Raw genomic sequence first — 18455 nt, 5'->3', positions numbered from 1 at the left:
CCTAAGACTGGGAAATCTGTACTTGGGGAAAGGTACCAGCCCAGATGGAGATATGGAGGAATGACTCTTGCCATAGGAACTTTTCTAACTTCCAGTTTGAAAAAATTCCTTTAGGGGGATTTTCTGATATACATGTGTGTCCCTCACTGTAACCAGCAACTGGTCCTTGTTTATGTGGGACAGGCAATTAGCATAGACCTGGATGGTTTCCCTAAGATTTTGCAAGTTCTGTGTTTCTGACCCTTAGAAGAATAAGTCATGATTTTACCTAGATGAATTTTCCTTAGCCAAACTACCTTTTAAAAAATACTAAAAACACAATTCTTCTTTCCAGCCCAAATTTTTATTTTTTCAAATATTCATAGTACAAAAGCATAATTCTTAAAACCCTGGTGTGAGTTTCCAGATAGATATATTTTTCTAAGATCTTACTCATTTTAGAGCAAGCGAGCACACAAGTGGGGAGGGGTGGAGAGAGAGTGAAACAAAATCTGAGGCAGATTCTGCGCTGAGTGGGGGGCTTGATCCCACAACTGCGAGATCATGACTTGAGCTGAAACCAAGAGATGCTCAACTGACTGAGCCACCCAGGCACATTACTTTCTTAATTATGCTAACTGGGATTGATTAAGTCTTAATATATTTTGCTGTGAAGAATTGGCTAATACTAAGAATAGATTAAATATTCTAGAAAATGATGGACCCAGGGACTGAATCAAAGTATGCTAGCTTGGAGGGTATACATATAAGTCTTCAGGAAAGAAAAAAAAAAAAGATGCACACCCTTCTCTTTGTCTTCTAGTGTGAGAGATTGGGTCCCAAAGCCTGCTTCTAATAGTATGCCAATGAGGCTGAAATCAAAGTGTCAACAGGGCAACATTTCCTCTGACAGCTAGAGGGGAGAATCTGTCCATTCCCTCTAGCTTCTGATGACTGTGGCTACCTCATTCCAAACTTTCTCCATGGTCACACTGCCTTGTCTAATCTCTTGCTTCTTTAAGGACATGTGTGATTGCATCTTTAGGCTCTTCCAGATAACCTAGTGCAATCTCTTGTCTTGATATTCTTAATAAATTTGTAATGCTCTCTTTTCTTTTTTGTCATACAAGGGAATACACATTCTAGAACATCGATGTATTTTGCGAGCCATTATTCAGCCTACTAGAATGATGATGATTATTCTGCATATATAAAAAACTTAAAGTTTTAAACTATAAAACAGCAAAAATATTAGTGTCTATACCATATGGTCAACAATGATTATTCTTGGGAGTGGGTCGACCAAGAATTTTCACTTTCACTACCACACATGCTTATTTTTTCCCCCTAATATTATTGTGCTTTTGAAACCATTCACTCTTCTATTAAGAACATGTAACTGATATGTTTGTATTGAGGGATAAAATGGCAAGGATTAAAGTGCAAAATTCCAGCCATATAAAAGCAAAATGATGCCCTAATTGGGTATCTTTCTCCTTCATCTCATGGTACTTCTTTCCAGCACGGCCCTCCCTCGTCCTTGTGCTGCTGCTCATTCACTCATCTGTGCAACTTGGATTGAAAACACACTTGAGACAATTAAATCCAAACTTGGATTTGCTTGGCCTCAAAGTCCCTGCTGTTCCCTCTGTTGCAGGCTGTTTCTCTTAATTTCTCCCTTCAAAGACCAAAGAACATTCCAGAAGAAAGGGGACAAGGAGAAGAATTGGAAGGAATAGGGAATATTTCTTTTTTTTGACTTGTGGTCTGAGATGTCTTTGGTTTCGTGTATGTTTGTTTTCCTCTCCTCAGCAAAGGCTGCAGAGTCCTGTGTGGGGATAGATCAAGCCTTACTCTTCACGTCCCAAACTCTACCATTTGTGGAAGGTTTCTTTGCTATGCTGCTGACTTAGTATCATTTGTCCTCTTTCTCAATTTGGATTCTTGGAGCATTTGCTATCTTTTAGGCAAGGATAGTAGGAGAATGCCCTAAGAAATGCAGTTTCCCTTCAATCTGCTGCCAGAGCCCAGTGCCGCAGATTTAAGATACATAGATCTCATTGGTGATTAATAACTCCCCCCATCACTCTCCTCTAACATCCAGTTTCTTTACAAATCCCTAGCAAGATCAAAGTGTCCACTGGTTTGAGCAAACTAAGGATTTGTAATTACACAGCGGTGTCCTTCCCTAGAAACGAGACTTCAACATGTTGAAGGACAAATCTGGAAACCCATCTTCTTTTCTATAGATATCTTAAAGAATTAGTCACTGTTGCATTGTATCTACTTGGCCATACTTTGCATTTTTTGTAGACAAGATATTTTCCATTGTTTTGGTGAAATAACAGTTTTAACATGTATATGCAATCAGGCATTTAATTAAATCAACTTAGTTTATCACTGGGTGCATTTATTGTACTGTCTAATCACGGAGGTAAACACAGCTGCCATGGGCATGTGGTGAGAATACTCTGGAAAAAGGGGGCATGGTGGGAAATCTGTTTAAAAGCTGCCAATTTATCTTTCCTTTTCTCACTTGAAATTTTGTAGAGAGGGGCTAGTTTTCACTGATAACAAAGGCAGCAGTCAAGTATATACTTTTTAAGGAGTTGAAGAAATCTAGATTTCATAGAAATGAATCATGGGAAAAGTGTATAACCAAGCTTCTCAAAACTGATGTGTGTAGAAATCACCTGGAATCTTGTGAAAATGCAGATTCCAATTTAGTGGGGCTGGGCTGGGGCCGGAGATTTTCAAACAGGCATTTCTGGTAATGTTCCCCACCCCCACCCCCACTCTCCTGGCGCTGATGCTGCTGGGGTTGGTTCAAGAGACAAGCAAGATTGAGAGGAGTCCGTCAAATGATTCGAGGTCACCATCTTTTTGAAATCAAGAAAACATCCACATCTTTTGTTTTTAGGGGCCAAAATATAGTGTTCTTTTTTGATGAATTAAAGAAGCTCTAATCCAGCGGAGTGCCTTTCTGATATTCCAAGCCTGCAATAATAGCTGCTTAGTTCTTTAAATGGCTTGGTTTACTCTGGACTTTTAAAATGTATGTATTTTTAAATTTCCAAATGCTACCATACTCATTGAGAGTAGAAACAGGATCCTGATAGTGCTGGATGCATATTAAATATTTAACATATGTGTCACCAATTGAGTAAGACTCTTTTGTTTCTATAAGGTATTTCCAGTGATCCTTGTCAGTGAATTTCCCCTTTTGCAAATTAAACAATTGAGAGAGCTTAGGAGGACACTGGGTCTAAGCTTTAAATGTGAACAGAGATTAAAGGCAAAGGTTAAGGCTTCCTATTAGATTTCAAAGAAATACTCTGAGATCTCTGGGAAACTGTCATCACCTGAATGCCCTGTCCTTCCCTTCAAGATTGCTATGCCAACGCCCTTGACATTGCTCCTCATTCAAAGCAAGCCTTCTTTTTCAATCATTTTCCCTTCTGTTTTGGTATGAACTTAACACTTTGTCAGTGGGATAATCCTGTGTATCTTCGAGAGGTTGGAGGTGGGTAAAGAGATCATGGACAACATTTATGTCCCAGCACCTATCTTGACACATCTTATTTATGTATAATTAGGTGTACTTACGATCAGAATTCAAACTTAGGGATTTTGCAAATATGACCATTTCCTAAATCATTTCTAGACAAAAACTTTAGCTTTGAAATTTTGAAAATACTTTTGAAATCTGTTACTTTAATTTAGGGCGTATATAAAATCAGGATCAAATTTCATTTGTGGGTCGCATCTAACAATTATTAGAGTGTTTGAACTTCAGCCTTGTTTTGTGCTAGGAGAGAGAAGCGGACAGTAAATAGCAATGGAATGCAGCTATAAATTGGAAATGCATACAGGACTTAATTTAATATAGAAGACTAAAGTAGCCTTCCACTTGCCAGGATACTGTAAAATCAATCTTCTCTCAGAAATAAGGAAAAACTGAATGAAGTCATTAGGAGTTAAAAATAGTAGATAAGGGGCGCCTGGGTGGCTCAGTGGGTTAAGCCGCTGCCTTCGGCTCAGGTCATGATCTCAGGGTCTTGGGATTGAGTCCCACATTGGGCTCTCTGCTCGGCGGGGAGCCTGCTTCTCTGCTTCCCTTCCTCTCTCTCTCTCTGCCTGCCTCTCTGTCAAAAAAAAAAAAATAATGTAGATAAAATCTTCTCAAGCTGCCTATATAAACTTCACAGAGTCCTTACTGTTTATTTTTTGTTACACACAATATATTATTTGCCAAGTTCCACAAACCTAATTGCCAGAGCAGAGGCTCCCAGCCACCTCCTCCCCCCCCCCCCTTTTCTGAAGCAGAGTCATGAACTGATTACATGGAATAAATAACTCATTAGGGTCATCCATACATACTTGAAATAAGAAAATATGGCTAAGTGTCCTCCACAGACAGGCTACTTAACCAGTTTTCTCTATTCAGACTTTATTCACTTACCAAACCAAACTTCAGATCACATTTGTCTATTAAAATCCTCAACATCCTACTGGAAAGTGAATTGTGCTTAGTGAAGGAACTAATCTTTAAAACGAGCTTACTTTTTTGGGAGAATGCTTTGGACATCCTAACTTTTCAGTGTCCACAAGGGCTAAAACCTCTCTCTGGCCTTCTAGAAGAAATTTTCATAGCCTTGTGAGGGTTTGTACTCCCCAGTTTGTTTCCCAAAATAGAGAGAAATGAGAGCTGTCACAAGTTTCTTTCAAATTCTCCATAGAAACCCTGATCAATCTGATATTTTCCAAACTATCATAATCTGGAATTTCTAGCCAAATAGCATTTCAGCTGTTGTGTATTTAAGTGTCTATTGTTTATAAGTAACAGAAACCAATTTGAGATACTTTAGACTAAAAAGGGGAATATATTTCAAGGATTCAGACTGGGCTCTGGGGACTTGAAGGTGAAATCATGGTTGAAGGTGAAATCATGGACCTTTCTCAAAAGCCCTGGTCTCACCAGACCTACAGTCTCTCAGTATCACAGTACCTGAATTCTGAAAAGAAAGAAGTGGCTCTCCATGTTTCAACTAACAAAGGCCAGGGACCCAATTTTAGGTAACTTAAGTCAAAAACCTGGTACCAAGCTCTACAGACAAGGTACAGAGCTTGGGAATCCCTGTGGCCAGGCTACAAATAGTACCCACTACAGGAAGTATTGATTTTTTTTTTTTTTAAACATTAAGACAATAGTAGTGATCAAATTTTTACAACTCCTTAATCTGTACTTCATACAAGCCTACTCAAAATGTTCTAGAAGGGTTGAAGATAAACCCAGTAGTTCTGAGCTTGGGTTTCCTGGACCTATAAAGATCCATGCTAGGATTCTGAAAGTTCTTCAGCCGCTCCCGTGTTCTGAGAAGCCTTCACTTACTTACCAGGATAAAGCTGCAAAGGATCACTAGCCCCTTGAGTTTCTTGGATTTTTAGCTAAAATGTTATTAAGTTGATGTGGTAATGTTCTGTGTCCTCATGATAGAAGTTCATTATATAGATCTTTATTTAATCATGGAGAAATTAAACTCAGAAACAGACACAGTACTAATAGCAAACACTCATGCAATGTCTTCTGTGTGCCTGTGCTCTTCCAGTACTCCAGACGTGATCTTTCCAAAGCTGCAGTTCATTGACAAGGGAGGTAGAAGGAGATATTTAAGTGCCAGAGAAGACTGGGAGCCACCAAACCAAGTCTTCAGTTAGAGTTCAGCATCAGCGGTGATCCTCATGCAGAGATAGAAACATCTTGCTCTTGACAGGGAGTTAGTTATTCCCAGAACAAACTTCATAACTGAGTCTTCTTTTGCTTGCCACCCCTGAGTTTGATTCTAGCCACAGTTTCACACATTCCCAAGTTGTAGTTTTGGTCTGTGTTCAAAGTAACCCTTCAGCAGGCTTGCATTTTTTACTGTGCTGGACATCTGGGGTTAGACTGTTTAGCAAGATAAAATATCCTCATTAGACTATAGAACAATTTGAAACCACATAGGGCTGTTGTACTCTTTCAAGAATTTGAAATGTGTACTCTGATCTGCCACATGGCTTGTCTATCACTTCAAAACCATAAAGTAGCTATTTAATAACAATCCAGATCTAAGTGTTACTTTGTTAGATAATGAACCAGATACCTTTTCATAAATATTCATGGAAACACTCAGAGATGATATCCCCTCCTTTACAGATAAAGCAACTGAGGCTTGGCAAATAGCTTGGCAAATAGCAAATAAAAAGTACTCCAAAGCACCCCAGGAGTGAAAGCTGTAATGTTCTAGGCAGCAGAGACTGTACCTGTTTCCTGTTGTATTCTCAGTCCCCAGCACAAAATGGGTCCATAATAAATACACAAGTAAGAAATAAACGAACAACTCCAACTCTTATTTCGAAGTTCATTCTCTTTTCTGCTATATTGTTTCCTTTAAGATTACCCTGGCATACATTTTGTGCCTAAGCAAAGAAATAATTTATCAGCACTAGTAGGAGTAAAATATTCTGTTGTCATAGAATAAATGTATACTTCCACCCATTGGCTTGTCTTTTGTGTTGTTGGCATGAAGGTTAGTTGCAGTATATAGAAATAAATCCCCATAAGAAAAGCAATCACCATAAATCCATGCTTGAGGAAAGGGGCCATCATCATTTTGTTGGAATGCCGGTACAATATGCGAGCTATCAAAATTCACCTAATTCTGGGATATTTTTTCCCCAGATAACAATATATAAAAGGTAATTCCATTGAACTAATCTTGTCAGTATGTTTAGTTGATGTTTTATAGCAGTAAAAATGTACTTAACTGCAAACCTCAAACCAAGTTACTGGAAGGAAAGATAAATACACGGGTGATCTGTGTTATGAAAATCACAAGGCAAAATTGCTCTAACTTTACTCTTACATTGTTGATCATACCACATTGCTTTAAACATTCGAATTCCAGTTCTAAGTATTCATTGGCCTGAAAGAAATACTGTATGAATTATAACATTTACTTGCAGTCCTTAAAAAATAAGGAGGATGTATGCAGAAGACTTTGTCTTGGGAAATGCTGCCCAATGTTTGCTGGAGAAAATGGCTATATTGATTCCGGACAATGGTTTATATTATCTTAGCAAATACAGTTTGAGGTCAGTTACCAGTAATGCTATTTTTCACTGAGTTTATAAACTTCCTGGTATTTATAAAACTGAAAGAATGTGTGCTGTTCAACTTGTAACCATGATTATTCAGTGGGTCACTTTAAGTAAATATGTAAACATCTGGTTCCAAGAGACCAGCAAAGACCTCACAGCTTCAGATCTGTAAATAGTGCCTCTCTATTAAACCTCCTATATTAGTGTTTGGGGGAAAAACAAAACAAAACAAAACAAAACAGCTAAATGTTGTTCAGGGGAATATATAAGGTCAATCTTAGTTTTGTAAGCTTCATGATTATATGACCCAAAATAGATTATTTAGACCAGAGAGGGATAAATTCCTTTTTGGTTCTGGATCCTTTTGTGAAGCTGATGACCCCAAAATTGGCAGAATATTACATACAGCTTTAGAAGGTTCTCTGAACTGAAGTTCATCTATCTACATTAAGAATATAAATATCACTTCAATTTTTAGGCACAGGTGTACATGAATTTAAATCTACATATTAGCCTATTTTTCTCTTTAAACTCTTCATTATATTCATGTGCCTCTAAGTGCCCCAAACCATAATGCTACAAATGCAAGAAAAGTTATTCTAGCAAAGTGGTATTTGATACTGTGCTGTTTATCTAGGCCCTCCCCTTTCCCTTGTCCACTAGGCAGTAGCTTATATTCCTTAACCTTATGTGGAGAGGCCTGCTCTGAGATTTTGGTTGTTCAAGTGTAGGATTTTCTCTGGAAATTTTTTAGAAGTCATATTCAGGAAATGGGAGAAAACTGAACCTGGGAACATAATAAAACTTTTGAGCATCATGCTTCCCTTTTCCAGCTAATTCCATGGTGGTGTTACTCAGCTAAAATCTGTATGTCAATATCTTTGCCTTTCTTAAGTATCAGTTACAAAGTTTCTGCCTGAAATAGACATCTGTCTCTAGGATCTTACAAATCCAATTGGAGAGAAGAGGCTATACACGGAACAAGAAAATAGTGAATTATTCAGTATTGATACAGAATTGTAAATATTGATGGGGGTAATGGATGCTAAGAGGAAGTCTACAATTAAATCATTATAAACATAATGAGTAATAGTGTGTTCCCAAGCTTATCCGAGCCTAAATCCTATTTTATAACACTGATTAACATCCAAAACAAACTAAGGAACTATTATCTAGAATTATCATAAATTTTCCTGAGGCTGAGGGAAGCCCTTGAGAAATAGACAGGATGTGAGTTTGGTTTGGTCCAGAATCACCAGGGATTAATTGTTTTAAAAAAAATTCATTACTGAGCATTACCTCTGTCCTATGAAATCATAATTTTTGATGTGGTGGCATTGGATCTCCACATTTTAATACCATCTCTGCCTTTATGAACAGTCAGGCATGAGAACCCCCTTACAGACATGTGTGATGAAGAGGAAAGGTGTCCATACCATGTAGACAAAAAATGTTCAACAGTAAAATTCTTTGAGCACTTTGAGTCTAACCTCAAAACTTGAGAACTTGAAAGATTTTGTAAATAGTGACCTCTTCCAGGCTATCATTTGCTGGACCTAATAAAATGAACATCTCATTGCTAAAATAGTCCTTTTGGATTTCCATTTCAGCACATGGTTTCAAATATTTACTTCCTGCCAAAAAATTCAAATAATGCAAGTTTGTGTACATATAAGTCACAAACACATCTATCTACATAATTTCTTTTGATTTTTTTATGGGAGCATGTGGAGGCACTGATTGCCTTATATGTCAAACTTCATAAAAGTGAAGCAAGGGAAGAAAATAATTACAGAGTAAAAGGAGTTTCATGCACTTTTTTTCTTCATGACTGTGAGATCTTGGATAAAATTTGAGGACCTGCTAAGTCTGATGCCCAGGACTTGTGATGAAAAATTCCCATTTTTCCTCAGTGAGAAACACTTTTTTTAAAAAAAATCTAAATCTTGGGGAAGAGCTTTGTTATGGTTGTGGGCTCTCCACCTCTGTGGGATCAGGAAGCTGGGGACGCGCCCTTAGACGCTGCCTCTGGCCCCTAGCTGTAGCCCCACTGCTGCCGGTGATAGATTCCTGTGGCCTTTTAAGTGATTGAATAATGATGGAAATGGATCCAAAATAATAAATGACTGCTCTACTAAAGCAGTAGAAGACTCCTCGTATCACCTTCCAGTTCAATTCAGTCTTCAGGAGGAGGCGGAACAAGTGAAATAGAGAAGACTGAAGAGAAGACGACCTCACTTTGGAACTGTTTACTCCTTGACTTCTTTATTTCTACTTGTTTTAATTTTGCTGTGAATTTAAATAGTGAAAACCAAAGAAATAGAAGATACATTTGGGAGCTTTATATAACCCAAGAAATTTGCCTTGAAAGCTGCTATTCTTTGGAGGAAAACATACTAAGTTCCTGTCTGATTAAAAACAAACCAGATTTCCTATGTCCCTTAGATTCTGAAGAATAAAACAGATATAAATACATATCCGCACACTTTTTAGCAGCTCTGTAGGAATAATGAGATTTATAAATTAAGGGCTTTGTTATGTGGATGTTTTGCCGCTGGAATTGACTGCTCAGAAGATCTTTTATTGCTCTCTAATGCTATATTTTTGATCTGTGGCTTTGATGGCATTCGCCCACACATGAGTTTACCTCTTTCCAGTTATGACCTTGTTATGAACAGTGTTTGCACTCAATGTGCAAATGTCCATGTATTATCTATTTAAACAGCATCATAGTGCCATCACTCAAGGAAGTTGAATGAGGTGAACATAGACATAGCTCTTTCCCCTTCCCCCCATTTTTTAAATGTAACAAATAATTTTTATGTTTCCCTCCCCCTTTCCCCTTCCCCTTTTTGGAAACGTGTCAGGAACTAGATAGTTTAAGATGAGCAATTGAGGAGACTTGAAAAAGTGATACAGACAGAGCCTGGCTTCCTTGTGCTTTATCACAAGGCGTGCTGCTGGCCAGCCTATTTCAGCACCCTTTTAACAAGAGAACCTCGTAGGAAATCCAGCTGGCAGACTCAAGGAGTTCGGGAAACAGGACCACAGAGGTTACACTCTGGGATCCTGGCCATGAGGTTGGATGCCTCACCTTGCTGAAAAGAGACACTGGACCTAAATGGCACAGCATGACTTTTTTCCTGCTTGGCTAAATTTCTCAACACCACAGTCAGCTAAGTCACCTACAGCCACCTTCGAAAACCACGGAGAGCACCTACCCCGAGGAGATCGTAGGTTTGGAGTAAGCCGTCGTCGACATGATTCCTCTGATGGCTTTTTTAACAATGGACCTCTGCGAACTGCAGGAGATTCCTGGCACCAGCCCTCCCTGTTGCGCCACGACTCTGTGGACTCTGGTGTCTCTAAGGGAGCATATGCTGGAATCACAGGGAACCTATCTGGTTGGCATGGCTCTTCCCGAGGTCATGATGGCATGAGCCAGCGTAGTGGGGGTGGCACAGGGAACCATCGCCACTGGATTGGCAGCTTCCATTCCCGGAAAGGCTGTGCCTTTCAAGAAAAGCCACCTACAGAGATTAGGGAAGAAAAGAAAGAAGACAAGGTGGAAAAATTACAATTTGAAGAGGAAGATTTTCCTTCTTTGAATCCAGAAGCTGGCAAACAGAATCAGCCATGCAGACCTATTGCGACCCCTTCTGGAGTGTGGGAAAACCCACCTAGTGCCAAGCAACCCTCCAAAATGCTAGTCATCAAAAAAGTTTCCAAAGAAGATCCTTCTGCTGCCTTCTCTGCTGCATTCACCTCACCAGGATCTCACCATGCAAATGGGAACAAATCAACCATGGTTCCAAGTGTCTATAAGAACCTGGTTCCTAAGCCTGCACCACCTCCTTCCAAGCCCAGTGCATGGAAAGCTAACAGAATGGAACACAAATCAGGATCCCTTTCCTCTAGCTGGGAGTCTGCTTTTTCCAGTCCGATCTCTGTTACCAAACCAGTAGTACTGGCTTGGGGCACAGTTTTAAGCTCTCCTAAAGAGAGTCCCTCCAACACTACTCCTCCGATTGAGATCAGCTCCTCTCGCCTGACCAAGCTCACCCGCCTAACTACCGACAGGAAGAGTGAGTTCCTGAAGACTCTAAAGGACGACCGGAATGGAGACTTCTCAGAGAACAGAGACTGTGACAAGCTGGAGGATTTGGAGGACAACAGCACACCTGAACCAAAGGAAAACGGAGAGGAAGGCTGTCATCAGAATGGTCTTACTCTCCCTGCAGAGGAGGAAGGGGAGGTCCTCTCACACTCTCTGGAAGCAGAGCATCGATTATTGAAAGCAATGGGATGGCAGGAATATCCTGAAAATGATGAGAATTGCCTCCCCCTCACAGAGGATGAGCTCAGAGAGTTCCACATGAAGACGGAACAGCTGAGAAGAAATGGCTTTGGGAAGAACGGCTTTTTGCAGAGCCGTGGTTCCGGCCTGTTCTCCCCGTGGAGAAGCACTCGTAAAGCAGAGTTTGAGGATTCGGACACGGAAACCAGTAGCAGTGAAACATCAGATGACGATGCCTGGAAGTAGGCATATAAGTCCTCAAAAATCTGACCCAGTAAACTCAGCTTGTGTGTTTAGGGAGTATACAGAAGAAATCATTCTTTTCCTTTTCTTATATTGAATACTTCATGCACAAGGGAAAATAGTCATATCCCAAAGAGAGAGCAATTGGCTTGTTTAGCTTTTGTTGTTCTTCCCTGTTATCTGCTTAATAGAAGTTTGTGTGATGGGAAAGATTTTTTAAATACACACACACACACAGACACAGTATCTATGAGGCGACGCACAGGTGGGAGCTGGCAGTGCAGAGAGGAGACGCAGGTCTGCAGCAACAGCTTCTACCACCAACCCTTGGGGCACTCACCCCTGTGCTCAAGCAATCATTGTCAATGACAAAGTGACTATTGAAGTTATAATTGTATTAAATTAATGCTAATAATTTGGATATTTTATTTTATTTTTGGCTGCTCGGGTAACGTTAGCCCTTAACCAAGCATACATGGTTTTCTTCTTTTCTTTTTTTTTTTCCCCCTTTTTTTGGGTACAGCTGTAAAATATTTGGATATAGGAAATGTTGTGTTATTCTTGCAGCCTTGATATTCAGGGTGGATTGTAAAATATAAATTTTTGTGAGATTTCAAAGATTAAGATTATTTTGATAACATTATTTACAGATTTAAAAGATGTGGTTATCACAAGTCTGTTGAAGGGGAAAACTACTGCATAAAATAACTAACTTGGAATAAATATTTTGCATCAGTTTGGAAAAAAAAAAATCTAAATCCTTATTAAATGGTGGGACTGGATGTTTTTTTCTCTTAGGAACTAAAAGGGAAGGGAATTTAAAAGTATTTTACTTTTTAAAAAAGAATTTACTTTTCCTGAGGCTCTACTAAGGATCAGGTCCTTTATTTCACTTACTGCCCCTTCAACATTCAACACAACTCCATAAAGGAGGTGGTATGTCTCTAAATCCTTTTCATGGATTAAGAAACTGAAGCAGTAAGAAGTTGCATGGCCTCCTTAAGGTCTTAAGGACTGTTAAGTGCCAAAACCAGAGTTTTGACCCTCTTCTCTGTGCTGTGCTTGTTTTTCTGTAGCACATTTCCCGAGAGCAGCAGGATCTCTAAACATTGTACCTCTAGCCCAGGACACCCCTCACTTCCTGGTGGCAGACCATTTCTGTAGAGGGGAGCAGCCCACACCAGTTTCAGCTTGGGTGGAATCTGCTGATTGTGGAAACTTCTAGGAGCATCACAAGGTCCCTAGTGTCTCCTCCACTCCAACAAGCAGAGTAGAGCAGTGATTACCAATGTGGACTTAGGTTTGATAATGACTAGCTGTTTAGCGTTAAGTGAGTTACCCAGCCTTTGAGACTCTTCCCTCAGTTGCGCAATGGAAGTGAGGTCTACCGCACAGAGCTGTATGGGTTTAACAGCTTTAGTGAGGTGTCATTTACATGCTCTAAAATCAATTTATGTATAAATTTCACTGAATTTGGTAAGCATCTTTAGTTGGGAAATTGCCACCACAACCTAGTTTTAGGACTTTTGCATCACCCCCTAAAGTAAAGGGCCTTTTTCAATCCCTAATGCCTACCTTTCCTTGGTCCCAGAAACCATTTGACTGCTTTCTGTTCCAACAGTTTTGCTTTTTTCCAGAATATCACGTGAATGGAAACTGTGTAGGCTTTTAGCGTTTTTCAGTTAGCATGTTGTTTTGTGGTGCATGCATTTTGTTTGTACCTTGTATCAGTAGTTCATCCCTTTTATGGCTGAAAAGTATTCCATTGTATAACCTACCACATCTTATTTATGTTTGGGTAGTATCTATTTGGGGTTACTATGGATAATGCTGCTACACATAATCATATAAATATTTCTGTGGCCATAGGTTTTGTCTTGGGTAGATACCTAGAAGTAGAATTGTTGAGCCAAGTAAGTATATGTTTAATATTATAAGATGCTGTCAAACTTTTCAAAGTGGTTCTACCATTTTGCATATCCACCTACAGTACATAGTGTTTCAGTTCCTCCACATCCTCAACAACACTTGGTATTGTCCACCTTTCTAACCTGAATTATTCCAGTGGGCATGGAATGGTGTCTCAATGAGGGCTTAATTTAATTTCAATGATGGTGAGCTTCTTTGTGTCTTGTGGATCATTTGTATATCTTCTGTGGAGTATCTGTTCAACTTATATACCTTCTTTTGTGTGGTGCTTGTAAAGAAAACTATGTATCTTTTGTGTAAGGTGTGTTCAAATATTTTGCCCAATTTAAAATTAAGTTGTATGGTTACTAACATAAAAATTTTTTCTTACTGTGTATTTTAAGCACTTTTTATATTTTTTGGAAACATTTTTCATTAGATATTTCTGTAAATATTTTCTCAGTCTTTAACTTTTCATTTCCTTGCTGGTATATCTCAAAGACCAGAGTACTTGTAATAAAAGCTGACTTACTAATTTTTTTCTTCTATGACACAATAAACATAAGCCAGAAAAGAAGCTTTGGGTGTCACATCTCAGAAATCTTGCTTAACGCAGTGTCATGGATTTTTTTTTCCCTAGGTTTTCTTCTAGAATTTTTAGTTTTAAAATAAGTTCTCATTTAGATTTATGATCTGTTTTAAGTTAACTTTTGTGCATGGTACAAGGATCAAGGTTCATTGTTTGCATGCAGATGGCCAGGTATCCTAGCACTATTTGTTGAAAAGATTTTCTTTTCACTATTGGTTTACTTCACGCCTTTGTTAAAAAATCAATTAACCATTTAAACATCTTTCCAAATTCTCCATTCTCTTTCATTGATCTGTATTTCTATTCTTATGCCAATATTATACTATTTGATTATTTTTATATTGTTTTGAAATCAGGTAGTATATAAGTCCTCTAACTTTGCTGTTCTTCTTTAAAAATGCTTGGTATTGAGGAGAGCCCAGGCAGCAACCTCTTTGACCTCAGCCACAGCAACTTCTTCCTAGAAACGTTGCCAAAGGCAATGAACCATTTCAAAGAACCATTTGAATGGTTCAGTGAACCATTTCAAAGAACCATTTCTTGGTTTCATTGATCTATTTAATTTTTAACATTTTTATTTTTATTTCTGCTCTACTCCTTATTTCTTTCCTTCTGCTGCCTTTAGGCTTTGTTTGTTGTCCCTTTTCTATACATGTAAGGTGAGGTTGTTTGAGATTTTTCTTGCTTCTTGAAATAGGCCTGTATTGCTATATAGTTGCCTCTTAGAATTGTTTTTACAGCATCCAAAGATTTTGGACCATTGTGTTTTCATTTTCATGTACTTTATTTCTGTTTTTATTTCCTGGTGTTGGGCTGGCAGGAAGGGCTACTAAAGATGGCGAAAGTTCCCGCCACAAGACCTGAGCTCGGACAGGAGAACAAAGGCCCAAGCAGGAATCTGAGACCCCCCGCCCCGGGCTCCCGTGGACCAATGGGATCCCGATGAGCAAGCGGGATATCCAAATAAGGGAAACTTCCAAAAGACCCCTGAGCTTCCTCTGAGACCCCTTAAAAGTCCCCTCCTCCCTGCCTTGGGCGCGACTTCCGCCACTCTGCTTTCCAGAGTGGCGGAACCTCGCCCGAGGGTGCCCACCTCCTCCCGGCGCAACTTTCCTGGCTCCCCTTCTCCTGAGCCCTGAAACTTCGGCGGAGAGCATTTTTAATAAATCTTGCCTTGCACCCACTTTGCCTGGTGTTGTGTTTATCTCGCCGGAAAAAACTTTACACCTGGTTGACCTATTCATTGTTCAGTAAAGCATGTTAAACTCCATGTATTTGTGTTCTTTGCAGATTTTTTTCTTGTGGTTAATGTCTAGCTTCATAGCATTGTGGTCAGTAAAAGATGCATGGTAGGACTTCGATCTTCCTGAATTTGCTGAAGCGTGTTTTGTGAACCAGCATGTGATCTTTTCTGGAGAATATTCTGTGATACACTTGAAAAGAATGTGTTTTCTTTTAAGATAGATTTAACAGATATACTCAAAATATCCTATTCTAGTGTGTCAGTCAAAGCCATTGTTTCCTTGATTTTCCATTTATATTATCTGACCATTGCTATAAATGGTGTTTTTAAAGCCCCCTATTATTATTAGCTCCTTTGTTACTGTTTTATATATTTGAGTGTTCCCCTCTTTGGTGCATAAATATTGATAACTTCTATTTTCTTGTTGGAATGTCCCTTTTATGATTATATAGTATTCTTCTTTATCTCTTATTATAGTCATTGATTTAAGGTTTTTTATCTGGGGGGATCTGGGTGGCTTAGTTGGTGAAGCATCTGAATCTTGAATTCAGTTCAGGTCATGATCTTGCAGTGGTGGGATTGAGCTCCACATCAGGCTCTGCATTCAATGGGGAGACCACTTGAGATTCTCTCCCTTTACCTCTTCCCCTTCTCACACGTGCTCTCTCTCTAAAGTAAAACTTTAAGTTCTATTTTGTCTGAACTAAGTATTGCTACTCCCACTTCCTTTGACATCCATTTGTATGATAAATGTTTTTCCATACCCTTTCAATTTGCAGGTGTCTAGGCCTAAAACGAATCTCCTATAGGCAGTATAAATGGGTCTTTTTTCCCTCAATCCATTCTGTTGTTTTTTTTTTTTCTTCAATCCTCTATGTCTTTTGATTGGAGCATTTAGTCCACTTACATTCTAAATAATTATTGATATGTATTTATAGCCATTTTATTACATGTTATATTTTTTGAAGTGTTTCTCTAATCCTTCTCTTATCATGATTTTTGACTTTTTTTTTTTAGTGATATTCTATCCTCTTCTACATATAGCTTTCTATATTAAGTTGGTTGTCATTTAACTTTGTGACCATTCTTTGTTCCTTAACTCCCCACATTTTAGGTGTATGTTTATATTTTATATTCTTTTATTCTGTGAGTTCTTTGACTCTGTGGTTTTTTTGTTTTGCTTTTTTTTTTTAAGAGGAAAGAATCATTTTTACTACTTTTGTCTTTCCTACCTCTATATTGTCACTTTTGGGGTTTCCTTTCCACTCAGTGAATCCCCTTTAATATTTCTTGCAGGACTGGTTTAGTGGTCATGAACTCCTAGGAGGTTTTTGTTGGGGAAACTCTTTATCCCTTCTTCTATTCCTAATGGTAGTCCTGCTGGATAGAGTGTTCTTGGCTGCAGATTTTTCCAACTCAGCATTTTGGATATATCATGCCACTCTACTCTGGCTTGCAAAATTTTTTGAAAAATCTCCTGCTAGCCTTATGAGTTTTCATTTGTAAGTTAATGACCTCTTTTGTCTTACTGCTTTTAAAATATTGTTTTTACCATTATATTTTGCCAGTTTAATATATGTTCTGGTGTAGGTCTGCTTTTGTTGATTTGATGGTAGTTTTTGTGCCCCCTGGATCTAGATATGTTTCCCTCCCCAGATTAGGGAAGTTTTCAGCTATTATTTCTTCAAATAAATTTTCTGCTCCCTACTCCTTTTTTTCTGGAACTCTTAAAATACAAATGTCCTGTTTGAAGTCACCGAGTTCCTTAAATGTATTGTTTTATATAATTCCTATTTCTTTTCTTCAGTTTACTTCCCATTCTGTCTTCTAGGTCACTAAATTTTTCTGCTGCTTCTACCTAGTGTTCATTCCATCAAGCACGTTTCTCATTTTGTTTATTGAGCCCTTTCTCTCTTCTGTATCATGCCTTATTTCTGTTAAGGGTTTCATTCATGTCCTCCACTCTTGTCTCAAGTCCAGTGAGTACCCTCCTGATCATTGCCTTAAATTCTCTATCAGGTATATTACTTATATCTGTTTCACTTAGATCTCTAGGCATGGCCTTGTCCTGTTCTTGCATTTGGGATAAATTTCTCTGTCTCCTCATTTTTTTTCTGCATTTCTGTGTCTTATTTCCCTGTGTTGAGAAAATCAGCTATGTCTTCTGCTCTTGAAAAGAGTTACTTTATAAAAAAGAGGTCTTGGAGTGCCCTGCAATAGAGTGTCCCCTGTTCGCAGAATCTGGCATTTCAAAAGAGTATTCTCTGTGTGATGCCTATAATCTGTTGTTGTGTCTGAGTCACTTAGGTTCCTTTCAGTGCACTTGTCTGCACTGACATTCTGCCTGTTGTGGGCTGTGCTTGTTCTCTGTAGTGTTAGTAGGACCCAGGCACACCAGTTCTGAGGGAGCATGGCCACCAGGGAACTTGGGAGTGGGCAGCAGGATTAGCAAAATTTCCATTAGGTCGCAAATCCTATGCCAGATCTCTTGAAATGCTATAGTGGCTGGGGGCCATACACCAGCAGTTGGAGGCACAAGGTGTGGGGCATAGTATGCAGCAATGTCTGGGCAGGGTACATGTGCAGCTTTAACAGAACTTACCTTGAGGTCAGGCCTGAGTTATATTTTGCAGTGCTTGATATTGACCCACAGATCTTCAAGTTTGTTTATTTTTAACTTTATTGTTCTGTTTTTAGATTGTGACCTACTGATTTTTCATTCATTGTTTTTTTCTTCACCATTTCAAATCTGTTTGAGTATATACAATATATTTTTCACTTCCATTAATATGCTTTTCTTCTCTACAATAGCCATTAGATTCTTTTAGTTTCCTTCTCTTAGTATTTACTATTTGTTCATTATTTGAATATTCCTTGAACAGGATTTCCTTTAATTTTTTAATGTATTTATAATAGCTCTTTGAAGTCTTTGTCTTAAATCCAACCTCTGAGCCCACTCAGTGTCAAATTCTAATGGCTGCCTTTTTCCCTAGATATGGGTCATTCCTGTTCCTTTTCCCATCTCATATATTTTGGTCAAAAAATAGTAAAAAGTA

At 38.7% G+C, this 18455-nt stretch overlaps 1 long non-coding RNA gene and 1 pseudogene across 2 annotated transcripts in view; both read left to right on the top strand.

The window, feature by feature from the left end:
* LOC309859219 overlaps positions 1–18455 on the top strand; it is an 82358-nt gene that overhangs the window by 20490 nt on the left and 43413 nt on the right. The gene's annotated exons all lie outside the window — the stretch shown is intronic.
* On the top strand, positions 9954–12396 carry LOC309859071 (vasculin-like protein 1 pseudogene; annotated as a pseudogene). The gene has a single exon. The product of its transcript is annotated as a vasculin-like protein 1 pseudogene (transcript).

The sequence above is a fragment of the Mustela nivalis genome, assembly GCF_964662115.1.
Source record: "Mustela nivalis genome assembly, chromosome: 2".
NCBI classification, from domain to species: domain Eukaryota; kingdom Metazoa; phylum Chordata; class Mammalia; order Carnivora; family Mustelidae; genus Mustela; species Mustela nivalis.
The sequence above is the reverse complement of the archived record's forward strand: the minus strand, read 5'-3'. Positions and strand labels throughout refer to the sequence as shown.